We start from the raw sequence: 18658 nt of genomic DNA on the forward strand, positions 1-18658 counted from the left end.
ACTTTAAATTGTGGCATGTCCCCATGACACACAAATAAAAAGTAAGAGGTAAAGGAAACTCCCCTGAATCATCTAGTCTGGGTCTGAATCGAAGTCAGGATCTACTTTGCATGCTCGACCCAGTGCACACATCCATACTGAAAGTTTCTTTTCTGCCTTTTTTGGATACACCCCATACTTATCATGCTTACTCTCTCCGGCTCGCTCTTTTAGGAAGGGGTATTTTTGTCCTAATGTTTTCTACAGCTAATAAAAGGACTATAACCTAGTTTTTGAGGGGCATTCAAATTGGAGAGATGGAAGGGAGGCTAGGGCAGTCTTGGAGTAAGGATTCAATATAGATTTTCTTCCTTTTATCTTTACTTTGAAGGTTATGATTTTTAAGACTCGTATGATTGTTACCATAACTACAAGGGACTAGTTTTCTTAGTTCTAGCGCTATGGAATTTACATGAATGTTTTATTCTAAAGTTTGAATTTTTCTTATTTATTTATCATAGAAGACATGTCAGTTCGACTGGAAAAGTTCATTTTTCCTACCGATCTCAGTATTCTCAATTATAACACATATGAGAAAGTACCTATTATTTGGAGATGATCATTCTTGATCATTGGTGGAGTGGTTATTGATGTAAGGGAGAAGATGAAGATGTGAATCCATGATCAGGAGGTGACTTTTAGTGTGTACAAATAACTTATACTTCCTTACTACGATGAGTATTTGTGCATCATTACTATGGTGGACACAAAGTTGATAAAGTATAGTCCTTATGTGAATCATAGTGATTCAGAGAAAAAGACTACGTTAAAGCATACAGTGTTGCAAGCTAGAGGGTATGAAGGTGGTAGAGAAAAGGGCCAAATAAGAAAGACGAGATTTTCCTAGAGCGTGCAAAAGGGAAAATCACAATAGGAGGAGGAAGAAAGGAAAGCGTCCAGCTTGAGCCGAACAACAAAGTCGTGCTACAACAATAACTAAGGCGCTTGTTAGGAGGCAACCCAAATTTACTGCTATTTAATTTTTTGATTTTTTAAATTTTATTTATTAATAAAAAATATTATATAGTACGTTATATTATTTTATTTTTATTTTGCATTGTAAGGAAAGGCTGGAAATGAAGTTGATGCACCGTGTGCTTTGGTGGAGACCCTGTCAATTTCCAAAGGAAGTTCTTTTGCACTCTACTTCATTTTATTTATGTATATTAGAAAAAATATACAACTTTAAGTGTGGGGAAGAAATTCTCTTTTAGTTGTGTTGGTTACAAGTTTGTTATTCTTTTTGTAAAGATTAAAAGCTGAATAAAATGTCCTAAAATAATGTTTTTTTACCTCTAATTTTTGTTCTTTTTAGTAAGTTAATCTCCCTTTATTTTTCTTTGGACATCGATTCTTTTTCAAGGGTACAATTTGAATTAGATATATTTTTATCTTTTAGAGTAGTTAAGGATATTATTGATGATAGAAGAATGCTTTGGTTGGATTCTCCGTAAGCTCTTGAAATCATATGTACTTTAAATTTTTGAATTGCCTGCTTTGTAACACTTGAGCTCACTTTTTTGTGCCTCTTGACTATTTTTTTGCCTTGTCGTATTACTTGCTTTGATTGACAGTTGGAATGTGTCACGATCCAAAATTTCCCCTAATGGTCGTGGTGGTGCCTAACCTACCTGATAGGAATATCAACACTCAACAATATCATAAAAGTCGATTATTAAGTAATTAACAGAGCTGTGATAAAAATAAAAAAGCAGAATAAGTCTCAAATCAACATAATAAAGGCATAAGTCAATGATAGGGTCTAAACACAACCGTAATTGTCTCACAAATCTCCCAAAACCTGGTGTCAGATCATCACGAGCATCTAACAAGAGTAAACTCAACTAAATAATAAGATTTGTTTGGAAAAAAGTAAATAGACTGGGGTGGATAATTAAGGAAGGGGGACTTCATGTGTTGCACATACAATCAAGTAGAGTAGCTCACTACGAAGTCTCCAAGCAAGCTCCTAAACAGCTGGGTGGGTACTATTAGTACATGCCTCAAAATCTGCACAAAAATATGCAAAAGTGTAGTATGAGTTAAAAACCATGGTACTCAGTAGGTATAAAGTCTAGCCTCGAAGAAGTAATGACGAGGGTAGACACTAACACTTACTAACAACCAATAAACAAGTGAAAGAAAAAAGATAACATGAGATAAGGTATGGTATCATCAATAGGTACAAAAGGTGAAGACATAGTAAAACTCGAATTCAGGCATACTTTTCATGCAAATAAATAGGATAAAATATCAAATACCTCAATTCTTTTCATAATCATGATTTGAGTCAAGCAACGCTTGTATAAAAGCTACTGCGTGAATCTAGGATGAAAAATACATGCTCATGATTCACTCTCAATACCTCTCAGCACAAATCCATGTGCCAGACACTGAATAAGTGTCCAAACCAAGCACCAATTTGGTACCCACGCTCACATGGCACAAAGTAATATAGGTAATCACCTGACTCTAGAGGGACTAATTCATATACAAGCACTATTGCAGCGTGCAACACGATCCAATCATATCAATTCGCACGGATAATTCATGTGCCATAAAAACATAATCCGCTCACATCTCCTTAGTGTCAGGTCCTCAATATCCAACTCTCCAACTCAAGCATATGCATATGGGATGATGTGATAAAGACTCACCAGGATATAATAATATAATGCATATGAATATTTACATGAATAAGAGATGGCTATGGCTAATCACGTAATTCAACTTTTCATAACAGTTCAACATGCTTATTCAATATTCTTAAGTCCCATCATGATATCAAACCTAAGCAAAGTAAGCCAACAGCCACAATATCATAACCCAAATAAAGCAAGTGTATGACTATGACTATTTTAAAAGCTCAACACGGTAAAGGAAGTCCTTCATTTCCAATTTAACAAGCCATAACCAAAAACATAGTTTCTAATCATGATTAAGATCCATCACATAGTAATAAAATCAATAAAACATGGATAAATAATCCAAATAATCCCAACAAGACATACCACAAGAATAACTCTGTCACAATCCAAATTCACGCAGAAGGTGGTGATGGCGCCTAACCTACTTTCTAGGCAAGCCAACACATAACAACAGTAATAGAAATCATTTATTAAGTATTTTACAGAATTTTAATATTAATAAGAAAGAGGAAATAGTATCATAACCCATTGCATAAATACAAATGTCTAATACAAGGTCTAAACACCACCACAACTACCAAACAACGCCAAAAAACCCAGTGTCCCAATGTCACAAGCATCTAATAAGGAGTCAAGTATATCAATCAATCTACAACATCTGCATGAAAGGAGTAAATGGACAGAGATAGATAAACGGGGAGGGGGACACCATGAGCTGCAGATCGAACAAATAGGACAAGTCACCACGAAGTCTCCACAGCAAGCTCCTAAGCGGCCGGATGGCTATGACTAGTACCGGCCTCTGAATCTGCGTAAAAATGTGCAAAAATATAGGATGAGTACAAAACCATGGTACTCAGTAAGTATCAATTCTACCCTCAAAGAAGTATTGATGAGGGGTTTACACAAACACCTACTAATAGACCAATAAACAGTGACAGCATAAGTAGAACAAGAAATAAGACATGGTATCATCAAACAAGTACAAAAGGATAAAGCTATGTTAAATTAGATTTTAAGCATGCGTTTTAGGAAAAGAAATAAATCAATAAATCGCAAAATCAAATACCTCATTTATTTTCATAATATTGACATGTGTCAATCAACACTTATATGAAAGCTGCTGCATAAATCTAAGATGCAATTACATGCTCATAATCCACTTTTAATACTTCACAACCCAAATCCATGTGCCTGAGACCGGCCAAGTATCCAAACTAAGCGCTAATCCGGGTGCCTCGACTCATAAGTCCCAAAGTAAAATCGGTAATGACCTGACTCCAAAGGGACAGATCTATATTCAAGTATTGTTGTAGTGTGAAACCCGATCTAATCATATTCAATAATATGTAATCCATATTCATATCCGCTCACATTGTCCTTATTGTCAAAATCCTTAACTTTCTTCAATAATTAACTCTCATACTCATGTATGTGCATATGAGATGATATGATAAAGATTCATCAGGAAAGTAAAATAAATATGGATGAATAATAACATGAATAAGAGATGGTTATGGCTAATCATGTAACTCAAATTTTTATAACATTTTAATATGTCCATTTAATATTCTTATGTCCGATAATGATAACAAACATGAGCAACAAGAGCTAATGATCACCAAGTCGTAAGCCAAGTAAAGCTAGAGCATGATAATCAACTAGCCAAAACGCTAAACATGATTTCTAATCATAGATAAGTTTCATCACGTAATCATAGAATCAATAGAACATGAATAAATAATTCACAAAGTCCAACTACGAAAAATCATTAGCTTAACTCTGTCCGGCTAAGAACATAACCTAGCTACGTATATGCGCTGGTCACTTTCCATATACGAAGCACCTGAATCAAGTAACAATTCACAAATAATTCATCTATGAGGAGAATTCCCTCTTTCAAGAATAGACAAGAGACGACCTCCAACCGAGAACACCTTCAATCTTCCAAAATATTTTTTCCATTCAAATCCACCTCCAAACGACTCGAATCTAGTCAAATAATGCAATAGAATTCAACTCCAAACAATAAAGTTTCAATCTTTCATCAAATTCCAAAAGGCAATAAAAGTCAATCCGAGCCCACAAGGTCAAAACCCGAGTCAAGAGGTAGATCCTGACTACTCAGAACACCACGAGTCAAAATATGTAATTATATTAAAAAAGGAGTCTGTATCGGCCTTCAAACCCCCAAAAATACACTCTCTTAAATTGTAGACAAAAAAATCAATTTCTTGTTCAAATACATGTTTGGATGTTAGATCTAGTGTTAATTCCATATAGAATTCATAGATTTAGTGTAGCATAATTTACCATAGGCTTGTGTGTGAAACCCTAGCTTCAAACTCCTCAAAATAAGCTCCAAAAGTTGGGAAATAAAATAAGAAATCACAAAATTTGGCCTTAAATAGTTCGTGCCCAAAACTGGCCAGCACCGCAAAATGCACAGTGCAGACTGCATTACTAATCCACGGTCACGAAACGAAATAGTCCCAACTGTCCAGCCATCGCGAAAATAATATGCGGTCCGCGGATTCATTATGCAGTCCAGAAAACTCACTGCGAAATCTACCAGCCCAAAATTCCTCAACGATCACAAAATAGATGTGTGTCTCGCAGAAGCATTCTGTTGTCCGTGAAATTGGTTGCATAATCGACATGATAATGCCAAATTCCGTAAAACTCACTCTAAACGCACTGAAACTTACCCAAGCACTTTGGGACCCAATCTAACCTTACCAACAAGTCCATCAACACTACCTAGACCTGTCCAAGATCTCAAAATATATCTGGAAACATCACAACAAAGAATTGAGGTGTACACTTTTCACACATGTTCCTTTCAACCATGTGCACCTATCCAAGGTCTTAAAACTAAAATAGGAGTTTGATAACACCAAAGTGCACTATCGGTAAAACCAACAAACTTTCTAATTTTTCAAATTGCCAACTTTAAAAAAATAGACCCAAAACCTTCTGGGGACCTCCAAATCCAAGTACGAACATACGCTCAAGTACAAAATCACCATATGACCTATTGGAACCATCAAATCACCAATCTGAGGTCATTTACTCAGAAGTCTAACCTTGGCCAATTCTAGCAACATAAGCTTCCAAAATGAGGCTAAATGTTCTGAATCACTCTCAAACCTTCTCAATAGAAAACCAACCAACTCCTCAAGTGATAAAACAACAAGTAAACATACAAGAAGCTTCAAATAGGGGAACAAGCTCAAATACGAGAAATGATCGGTCGGGTCATTATATTCTCCCCCTCTTAAATTGCATTCATCCTCGAACGGGTTTAGAATCATAGTTGGAATGCCAAAAAGATGAGGATATCCGCTCTGCATAGCATTCTCGATCTCCCAAGTCTCCTCCTTGACCAGTTTGACCTCTCCACTGATGCAATCTCTTTAGATTTCAACTTCCAAACCTGACTATCCAAAATGGCTGATGGCCCTTCTTCATAAGCCAGATTCTTGTCCAGCTGCACTTTACTCAAATCTAGCACATGTGACTTGTCTTCATAATACTTCTGAAGAATGGAAACATGAAATACCACGTGAGCTCCTGACAATCACGGTGGTAAAGCAATATTGTAAGCCACCTCACCAACTCTCCCAAGAACCTCAAATGAACTAATATACCGAGGGCTCAACTTGCCCTTACTCCCAAATTTCATCATGCCCTTCTTATATGAAACTCTAAGAACCTTCTCACCCTCCATGAAGGCCACATCACTAACCATCCTAAGAATAACTCTTCTTCCTGGACTGTGTTGTACAAAATTGCTCTTAAATCAACTTCACCTTCTCTAAAGCATCATGAACCAAATTTGTACTGTCGCGACCTAAAATCCCAACCTGTCGCGATGGTACCTAATACACTTGCTAGGCAAGTCGACAATTACATAACAACTAAAGATTTGAATAAAACATGTTTTAATAAACTCAATAGCGAAAATCTCATGAAAATCTTATACAAATAACTAAAATACTACTACAACCACCCCAAAATCTAGTGTCAACGAGTACATGAGCATTACTAAGTATCAACATAAACCAAAACTCTAGTACAACTGTCTAAGTAATAGAACAGTACTGAAGAAAATAAAAGAAAAGAGAGTCAAGGTCTGCGGACGTCATAGCAGCTACCTCGAAGTATCCCAAGTAAGTACTAGCACCGATCTAGCAATCACCACGTGCAGATGTACCTGGATCTGCTCACGAAGTGCAAAGTGTAATATGAGTACAACCGGCCCCATGCACTCAATAAGTAACAGAACTAATCTTGGGCTAAAAAAGTGACAAGCTCAGAAGAAGACAATCAGTGTCCAATATAATGACAACATAGATTAAATGATGACAAAAACAATAAACAACTCAGAGAAATTATCATAATCAGCTCGTTCATGTTACGGAAATTTAGACATGCTTTCAAGTTCAACAATTAAATCCCAACACTGACAGGAACATGTCAATTGCAGCTAGCATGAGGAATGGTACATCTATATGCCTACATATCAGATATGCATGTCCAATCAATGATTTAACGGTGATATCCCCAAGTACTCACACTTTCAGAAAATGCTCAAATTGTCTTCCAAATGCCCATACAACTCACACACAATCACTCGGCACTATACGGGTGCCTGGCATCAATGCCCCTCACCAAAGCACGTTGTCACGACCCAATTTTCCCTCTGTTGGGTATCGTGATGGCACCTAGTCTTAGGGACTAGGTAAGCCTAACATTTATTAAATAACAACAAGTCATAAGCTCTACAGAGTGTTTGCTAGAAAAATTATAAATACAATTGTCCAAAAATAAGAATAAACACTGCAAAAATGGAAACTTGAAGGTGACTCTGAAGCTTGCGAACGCACCTGCAGGTTTACCTTGAGTTTCCACAACAACGATCCACACATCTACTGTCGAACAAATACCTGGATTTGTACAAAAATGTGCAGAAGTGTAGAATGAGCACACCACAACGGTGCCCAGTAAGTATCAAGACTAACCTCAGTAGAGTAGTGATGAGGAACAGTCAAGATACCCGCTGGTCTAATAAACTGAACAAGTATAAGTATAGGAATAGCAGAAATATGATATCTGCATAAAGACTATGCAATATGGCTCACAATAAAGTAATTTCAATAAGAAAGGAAATAACAAGTATCAGCGGAATACCATAAAAATGACACAGAAGAGTGAATGGAACACAACCTAAATCCGGAATCACAAATACAGCAAGAACAAGTAATAACTCAGTAACTACAACCGCTTTTAAATCAGGTTTTAGTCGACAAAACTCCACGAGGTACCGAACTTCGGACAAATCACAACTCACGGGTCTCAATACCTAAACCCTAACACTTGGCATCCTGTGCCCTCATAACACCTCATAACCGCACTGACGACCCACATGCCAATAGAGCCATTCTCACATAGAAGGCAAGTAAACAAGGGTGAGCATATATGCTCAACAATATCAAGAACACCTCTTATCCGATAAGAGTGCTTAACTACGTGTATGCTTGTGCAAGTATCCTAACATAGTCCATACCAGTAAATAAGCATAAGGAAAAAGAACGGACAGCACGAAGAATAGTTTGATCACAACTTTCACTAGATAAGGCTCACACAGGTAAGTGTACCACTACGCAAATATCAACAACAATAATGCCCTTAGGCTATCACAAATCATCACAAATCAATCCCTGACACATCCCACCTTGTCTCGCCACATGTGCAATAATAAAGTAAGTGCCCCTTGTCTCGCCACACGTGCATAACATTGTTCCCACCTTGTCTTGCCACATTCCAAACCCACATATATGTATATATCCTGCCTTGTCATGTCGCATGTGCAAATATCAATAGTAACAATAGCACGGCAGAAACTTCGTGCAACCCCATAACAACAACCGCACGCCAGAAACCTCGTGCATCACAATAACCACAACTGCACGGCAAAAACCTCGTGCATCACCCTAATAAATACAACAACATCAATGACAATAATATAATGGTACGACAAATAAGTCAACTAAGAAATTCCAGAACTCAAAAAATGGGGGAATCTAATTCACAAGGAGTACCGACAATAGAGAATGCTAGTCATAATAAGAACAACTCAACAAGAAAGGAAATATTATGTAACAACGGTCCACAATGTACATTTCGACAACGAGGGAGCTCACATAAGACGAATAATTCCAAATAAGGACAAGTCAACTAAAATATAGGATATCTAACTTCTTTTAAGGTTGGGCAATTAAGAAATAGATACAATAATTTCAATTAGGGATAGGCAGCAAAAAGATAATCCTAGCCTCAATTAAGGATGAATAATTATAAAAGATATAATTATAGCTTCAAATAAAGATAAGCAGTTAGGGGGGAAATAACATGGCAATAGAAGAGATAACAATGTCAGTTAAGGCACAGATGACTCAAATAAGCATCAAGGGCGGATCATGAAGCAATTAATTCTAGTTAAAGCAGGTAGATGTGAAACTAGTAATTAAGAGACGTATTCATAACATAACAACTGCATAATCAGTGTATACAAGGACCTAAGAACCCTAAATGAAATTTGTCCAGTTGTGCTCGCGAACGCGACAACACGTTCGCGAACGCGACAACACGTTCGCGAACGTGGAGCGGACAAATCGGATGGCCGAACGACTGCTCTTCATGTAAGCGTGAAGTAGTACGCGAACGCGTGGGAACAGATGCGAACGCGAAGAAGGAGAAAGCAGACTTTCGCGATAGTGAACGTGATCATTCGAACGCGAAGAACAATGAATTCCTCCTCCAAAATTACTCTTCGCGAACGCAAAGGAAGGGACGCGAATGCGATTAAGGAAACCAGATGACAGAAAACAGAAGTTCAAAAATAGAAGGAAATGGCACGTAGCCCATCGGAAACACACCCGAGGCCCCCATGACCCATCTAAACACACAAACAAGTTCCATAACCTAACACGGACTCGCTCGAGGTCTCAAATCACATCAAACAACGTCGAAACTACGAATCACACCAAGAATCGAACTTATGAACTTCCAAAACTTCCAACTTCTAAAACTCGTGTCGAAACCTATCAAACCAACCCGAAAAGATGTCAAATTTTGCAGGCAAGTCCCAAATAACATAACGGAGTTGTTCCAACTCTAGGAATCGCATTCCGACCCCGATATCAAAAAGTTCACTTCCGGTCAAAATCTCCAAAAATTTGACTTTCGCCATTTCAATCCTAAATCAGCTATAGACCTCAAATTCATAGTCCAGACACGCTCCTAAGTCCAAAATCACCCAACAGCACTAACGAAACTCTATTTCGGAGTCGTCTTCACACAGTTCCGACTACGGTCAAAATCCTAAGACTTAAGCTTCCGTTTTAGGGACCAAGTGTCCCAAATCATCCCAAATCATCCAGTAACTGAATTCAACCACGCACGCAAGTCAATACACATAATACGAAGATGCTCAGGGCCTTATGCAGCCAAACGAGACTTAAATTCTCAAAACGACCGGCCAGGTCGTTACATCCTTCCCCTCTTAAACAAACGTTCATCCTCGAATGTGCCTAGAATCGCCTCGAACTCTTCAAATCACGGAAAGTACATATCCAACATACACCCTTGGGTGACCCCACATCACCCCAATCCACATAAGCCTGTCGATACCATCTTATCTATAATTTATCCGTTCTACCAACACCGATAAGCATTAGAGTCAAAATTCTCACCTTCCATTCATCTCCAAAAGACCCGATTCTAAATCCATACCCAGTATCAGTCTCAACCAGCTGTAACAACTCATGCCTACACCCACAAGGTACGACCACTCAATATGACATGCCATACATAGGCCTAAAATGACATTTCTGATCACAATAGCTACCCGCAAGCAAAACCAGCACCGGTAATTAACCTCATATCCGATAGGAACCCGATTCAAACCTCCACAACACTGACAACGATGAAAGAAACATGAAGACACCTTCATTACACACCCAAATCAACAAGTCAAAACTAACACCACCGGGCACATACCCCGCAAGCTAAAACTCAAGAAGCACATAACGAAAAATGACTGAATATGTAAAGAGAAACACATAAGAGAAATATCAAACAAGCCTGACAGGCACAACTCTCTAACAGTACCATACCACGAATCAATTTAAATAGGAAAAATCAAAGTAAATGAACAAATCACAAGAATCTCATCCTGATATAACTTCCACCGCGGTGCGCAGCCCGGCTCAAACATATCAAATCACATGGAATCGCGAGGGTCTCACCCTCAACTCTAAATCACAAGCCGAATACACAACATACCAATTGAAATCTTCCACTAACTCAGTCCTTCCAATAAAATCACAACACTTACTGAACTCTTACCCCGGTAGAGTATCAAATCAAAAATCGTAACCAATTACACAGGAATCACATCAAACCTACAACAATGGACAACATGATTTCACTTCTAGCCTCGTAACTTTCAATAATGAATTTAAAATGATGATAGACACAGCTATCACTCATAGAATCTCCCAACAGGGGCAAACACATAAACATAATACTAAATCCTGAACTCACCCATAGGTGGGACAACAAATAGGGGAACTCGCCCTGATAAGCAGAACAGAATCAAAATACGAATGGTGCCCCTCTGTAACAAATCAAAAGCATACATGTATGACATTATCTGGCGCAGTGGCCTCAAGCCTACTATATGAGACATATCAATGGGCCGGGCCTTCCCCTCTTGGGCACCCTCTATCCGCCTGAATACCCCGTTGTGACATATCTGTCCAGAGTCTAGGATAACCTCTCACCTTGTGGCTGGTATTTCCACACTCGAAGCAACCTCTATACTGACGTGGCTATGGGAACTATGCGGTAAGGGTACTCTGAAACCCATGAGCACCTGAAACACAGTGCGAAGCCTGAAGTGCAAACTAAACTGGCTGACCCACAAAACCTCTACCATTTCGTACCCTGCCTCCAAAATAAGAACCAGTAGATCTCTCCAGTCTACGAGGCCTCCTCGCCTCCCTGTCCTCTCTCTCCTGATCTCGCTTGTACTCTCTCTCATGGTCCCGCATGTCCTCTCTCTCCTAATCCCATATGCCCTCTACATGGTGAGCGATCCCTACCACCTGCTGAAACGAAACATCTGACACTAACTCCTAAGCCATGCTGAACCGAATATCATGCCTGAGTCCCTCAATGAATCTACAGACATGCTCTCTAACTGTAGTGACCAAAGAGGGTGCATGTCTGGCCAAATCACTGAATCTAACGGCATACTCTGACACTAACATAGTGCCCTGGTGCAGCTGCTCAAACTCCGCGTGCCATGCATCTCGAAGGGACTGAGGTACGAACTCTCTCAAGAACATCTCTAAGAACTGAACCTATTTAAGTGAAGCTAAGTCGGCCGGGCTACCCACCCAACTCATACACCCGCCACCACTAATAAGTCGTTACCTTAAGTTGGAACGTAGTAAAAGCAACCCCATTTGTCTCAACAATACCCATAGGAGAATGCGATGGCACTCCTCCATATCTAAGCTGCTCTTCCTTAGATGTTGTTGCCCTAACCTCGGGCTGAACTGGGACCACAGGTTGTGTCGCCATGACACCTAAAACCTAACCAACATGAACTCGCTGCTCTGGAGTGTGGGCTCCGGGAGTCTGAGCTCCTCCCCTGATCTGTTAAATAGTTGGTGTAACCGGAATCAACCCCGCCCGAGCCAATGTACCAAACATGCTCAGGAACTATGCTAAGGTCTCCTGAAGTCCGGGGGTAACAGCAGGAGCCTCCGGTACCTGCCCCCTAACAGGAACTACTGGCGTCTCCTCAATTGCTGCTCTGGTAGGTGCCCTAGCTGTGGCACGTGCTCCTCGTCGGCCTCTACCTATGCCCCTAGTGACATCTGCCCTGGGGATAAAGTCATCAGGAACTGCAGCTCGGGTCCTCACTATCTGTGAGAGAATAGAATGATAAAAGTTCAAACTTCGAGATCAATGAACTCGCACGTTAGGAATGAAGGAAGTGAAACTGTCCTAATAGTTTTGTAGCCTCTCGAAGATAAGTACAGACGTCTCCTTACCAATCCGCAAGACTCTACTAAACTCGCTTATGACTCGTAGCACCTATGAACCTAGAGCTCTGATACCAACTTGTCACGACCCAATTTTCCCTTCCTTGGGTATCGTGATGACACCTAGTCTTAGGGACTAGTTAAGCCTAACATTTATTAAATAACAACAATAATTAAATAACATCTAACAATCTTTGAAATGGAAACCTCCAAACTAAAATTACAATTCTCCAAAACCGGTAGTACAAGTCATAAGCTCAACATAGTGTTTGCTAGAAAACTTCTAAATACAACTGTCTAGAAATAAGAATAAATAGTGCAAAAATGGAAACTTGAAGGTGACTCTGAAGCCTACAAACGTAGCAGTAGATTTACCTTGAGTCTCCATAGCAACGACCCACACAGCTACTATAGAACAAATATCTGGATCTGCACAAAAATGTGCAGAAGTGTAGGATGAGCACACCACAGCGGTGCCCAGTAAGTATTAAGACTAACCTCGGTGGAGTAGTGACGAGGAACAGTCAAGACACTCACTGGTCTAATAAACTAAACAAGTATAAGTATAGGTACAACAGAAATATGATATCTACATAAAGACTATGCAATATGGCTCACAATACAATAATTGCAATAAGAAAGGAAACAACAAGTATCAGCGGAATACGATAAAAATGACACAGAAGAGTGAATGGAACACATCCTAAATCCGGAATCACAAATACAACAGGGACAAGTAATAACTCACCAACTACAACCACTTTTACATCAGGTTTTAGTCAACAAACTCCACGAGGTACCGAACGTCGGACAAATCACAACTCACGGTCTCAATACTTGTACCCTAACACTTGGCATCATGTGCCCTCATAACACCTCATAACCGCACTGACGACTCACATGCCAATAGTGCCATTCACACATAGAAGGCAAGTAAACAAGGGTGAGCATATATTCTCAACAATATCAAGAACACCTCTTATCTGATAAAAGTGCTTAACTACGTGTATACTTGTGCAAGTGTTCTAACATAGTCCATACCAACAAATAAGCATAAGGAAAAAGAACGGACAACACGTAGAATATTTTTCTCACAACTTTCACAAGATAAGGCTCACACTGGTAAGTGTACCACTACAAAAATATCAACAATAACAATGCCCCCAGGCCATCACAAATCAATCCCTGACACAGCCCACCTTGTCTCGCCACGAGTGCAATGATAAAGTAAGTGTCTGCCTTATCTCGCCACATGTGCATAACAATGTTCCCACCTTCTCTCTCCACATGCGCAACCCACATATATGTATATATCCTGCCTTGTCATGCCGCATGTGCAGATATCAATAGTAACAATAGCACGGCAGAAACCTCGTGCAACCCCATAACAACAACCGCACAGTAGAATCCTCGTGCATCATAATAACCACAACCGCAAGGCAGAAACCTCCTGCGTCACCATAATAAATACAATAGCAACAATGACAATAATACAATGGTACGAAAAATAAGTCAACTCAGAAATTCCAAAACTCAAGAAACGGGTGAATCTAATTCACAAGGAGTAGCGACAATAGAGAATGCTAGACATAATAAGAACAACTCAACAAGAAAGGAAATATTATGTAACAACGGTCCACATTGTACAGTTCGACAACGAGGGAGCTAACACAAGACGAATAATTCCAAATAAGGACAAGTCAACTAAAATATAGGATATCTAACTTCTTTTAAGGTTGGGCAATTAAGAAAGAGATACAACAATTTTAATTAGCGATAGGCAGCAGAAAGATAATCATAGCCTCAATTAAGGATGAACAATTATAAAAGAGATAATTATAACTTCAAATAAAGATAAGCAGTTAGGGGAAAAATAACATGGCAATAGAAGAGATAACAATGTCAGTTAAGGCACAAATGACTCAAATAAGCATCAAGGGTGGATCATGAAGCAATTCATTCTAGTTAAAGTAGGTAGAGGTGAAACTATTAATTAAGAAAGGTATTCATAATATAACAACTGCATAATCAGTGTATACAAGGACCTAAGAACCCTAAAAGGTAAATTTTCCACAAATAAGTCCGAGCACATACTCGTCACCTCGCATACACGGACTACAAATAGCATAGAAAACTCCAATCGTAAGGGGTTGCTCTCCTACACGAAGTTAGGCAAGATACTTACCTCAAAGAAGACAGATCGATACTCAAAAATTAACTTCTCAGGTGAAATGACCTCCGGACGACTCAAATCTAATCAAAATAACTTCAAAGCACAAATAAAACTCATAAGAGACTGTTCCAGATCATAAAGCTTCAATCCTTATCAAAATCTAAAAATCGGTCCAAAAGTCGACCCTCGGGCCCGCACCTCGGAATCCAACAAATTTCACAAAAACTGAACACCCATTATGATATGAGTTCAACCATAGTAAAATTATCAAATTCCGATACCAATTTGTCCCTCAAATCATGATTTTTCATTTTGAAACTTTTCTTCAAAAACCACCACTTTCCTCAACTCAATACAAAAATGAAATGATAAAAATAAAGATAAAATCATGGAATATATTAAATTTTAGGTGAAGAAAACTTACCCAATCGATTTGCTTGAAAAACCCATAAAGAATCACTCAAAACAGAGCTCTAGAACTCTAAAATGGTGAAGATGGGAAAACCCTCGGAATAGAGTACTATTTATTTTGCCCAGGTGTTTGTGCATCGCGAACACGGAAGAGCATTGGCGTTCGCGAAGAAGAAAATTGAAAGCTGCCCAGTTGTGCTTCGCAAACGTGACAACACATTCGCGAACACGTAGAGGAAATATCTGATGGCCCAATGACTGCTCTTTGCGAACACATGAAGTAGTACGCGAACGCGGAGAGTGGAATGGTATAGCAACGCGAACGCGTGGGAACAGATGCGAACGCAAAGAAGGAGAAAGCAGACTTTCGCGATCAAGAACGTGATCATGCGAACGCGAAGAACAATGAATTCCTCCTCCAAAATTACTCTTCACGAACGCGAAGGAAGGGATGCGAACGCGATTAAGGAACCAGATGACTAAAAACAACAGTTCAAAAATAGAAGGAAATGGCCCGTAGCCCATCAGAAACACACCCGAGGCCCCCGGGACCCCATCTAAACACACAAACAAGTTCCATAACCTAACACGGACTCGCTCGAGGTCTCAAATCACATCAAACAACGTCGAAACTACGAATCACACCAAGAAGAAAACTTATGAACTTTCAAAACTTCCAACTTCTAAAACTCGTGTCGAAACCTATCAAACCAACCTGGAATGATGTCAAATTTTGCAGGCAAGTACCAAATAACATAACGGAGCTGTTCCAACTTTCGGAATTGCATTCTTACCCCGATATCAAAAAGTCCACTTCCGGTCAAAATCTCCAAAAAATTGACTTTCGCCACTTCAAGTCTAAATCAGCTACAGACCTCAAATTCACAGTCCGCACACGCTCCTAAGTCCAAAATCACCCAATGAAGCTAACGAAATCGACGGAACTCCATTCTGGAGTCGTCTTCACACAATTTTGACTACGGTCAAAATCCTAAGACTTAAGTTTCCATTTTAGGTACCAAGTGTCCCAAATCACTCCGAATCATCTGGTAATTGAATTCTACCATGCACACAAGTCAATATATATAATACGAAGCTTCTCAGGGCCTTATACCGTCGAACGGGACTTAAATTCTCAAAACGACTGGCCAGATCGTTATACACATGGATGTATATATATATCACTATGCATGCGCTCACTATTGGTATGTCAGACTCCGGAGGGGCGGATTCTGCCCAAGTGCAAATATAAAGCTTATAAGGCCTGTTGCGGGGTACAACCCGATCCACATAATAATCATAAAGCCAATATGGCCTGCTGTAGCATGCAGCCCATTCCACAATAACACTCGCAACTCGGCTCTCATGCCCACCTCAGTCATCAATCTATCAAGTATCAAGGGTTCACAAATCTTGTACCACTCAACCCAAACAATAATAACATATGATGTAACAGTGCATGATAGCAGAGAGTGATATATGATATGCAAATTAGGAATCATGACTAAGTATATAACTACAGTTAAAGTAAATAAGCATATAGCCTAAATAACCTCATTAGGTCACAACCAAATAAGCACATAGCCTAAACATGATTTCTAACACGAATCACAGTTCAATTACTCTAACAAGTAAGGATTTCACAGATAGAACAAGACTTGATAACAACACAATATAAAATGATTCAATCGGATCATGATTACCATGGTGAACGCCCACATGCCTGTCACCTAGCATGTGCGTCACCCCAACACAACACATGTAACACGTTTTCCAGTGATAAATACCCTCAATTCCAAGTTTAGAAATGTTACTTGCCTCAAAGTGCGCAACTCGGTGCTGCAACAAACCCTTGCCATGCGAATCGGCCTCTGAGCGACCCGAATCTAGCCAAAGCAACTTAATTCCATCAATAATAGCTATAGGAAACAATTCCAAAAGATAAAGGTAAGGTCTTTAATCAAAATCATAAAGTCAACCCAAAAGTCACACCTCGGAACCTGACAAAATTCACAAATTCCGGACACCCATTCGATAATGAGTCCAACCATAGAAAAATCATCCAATTCCAACGACAAATTAACCCTCAAATCCCCATATCTCACTCTCCATACATAGTAAGAAAAACCCCAAATTTCACCTCAAACACACATAATCTAGGTGTAAAAATCAATGGGTAATCAATAATTATCAATAAAAGTGATGAATCTTCACTTGCCTCTCAAAAATCGCCCGTAGCCGAGCTTCACAAGTCCAAAATGAGAGAAATAACTCAAACCCTCATTTTAATCCTTCTGCCCAGGCTTTTAGCACCTGCGGACAAACCATCACATGTGTGGAGTTTCATTAACTCCCCGACAATCCGCTTCTATGGAAGAATACTTCGCACCTGCGGAAGTGCACCTACGCTTAAGCCTCTACTTCTGTGGTTCAAGACATTCCGGCCAAACTTGGCTTATGTGCATGCGCACCCGCGCTCTCAACTTCGCATCTGCGAAAACCCATGCCTCCTCTCGTCTTCGCTTCTGTGCTCTGCTTCCCTCGCAGGTGCGAAAAATTCTTAACACTTGTGCATCTTCCCAGCTCCAACCCAAAACCGCTTCTGCGACCCCATGGCTGCTTCTACGGTCTCGCACCTGTGGCCAAAACCACTCAAGTGCGATTGCACCAGACCTGAAGCCATCAACATTTCCTTAAGTCCAAATCTCAATCCGATTTCAATCTGAATCACCCCCGAGGCCCCCAGGACCCCATCCAAACATACCAACACATCCTAAAATATGATACAAACTTAGTCGAAGCCTCAAATCACATCAAACAACGTCAAAATCACAAATCGTACCCCAATTCAAGCCTAATGAAACTAATGAACTTCCAATTTCTAAAACTAGAGTTGACTCATATCAAACTAACTCTGATTGACCCAAATTTTGTAAATAAGTCATAAATGACACAACGGACCTACTCCAACTCCCGGAACTGAAATCTGAACCCAATAAGAACAAAGTCAACTCTCGGTCAAACTTTTTAACCTTCCAAACCTTCAACTTTCCAACTTTCGCCAAAAAGCCTCAAACCAACCTAAGGACCTCCAAATCAATTTCCGGACATATGCCTAAGTCAAAAATCATCATACGAACTATCTTAACCTTCAAAACTCCATTCCGAAGTCGTCAACATAAAATTCAAACTACGATCAAGTCATTCAACTTAAGCTTTTAACCTTGGGACTAAGTATCCCAATTCACTCTGAAATTTCCCCGGAA

The sequence above is a fragment of the Nicotiana tomentosiformis genome, chromosome 9, assembly GCF_000390325.3.
Source record: "Nicotiana tomentosiformis chromosome 9, ASM39032v3, whole genome shotgun sequence".
Lineage (NCBI taxonomy): Eukaryota > Viridiplantae > Streptophyta > Magnoliopsida > Solanales > Solanaceae > Nicotiana > Nicotiana tomentosiformis.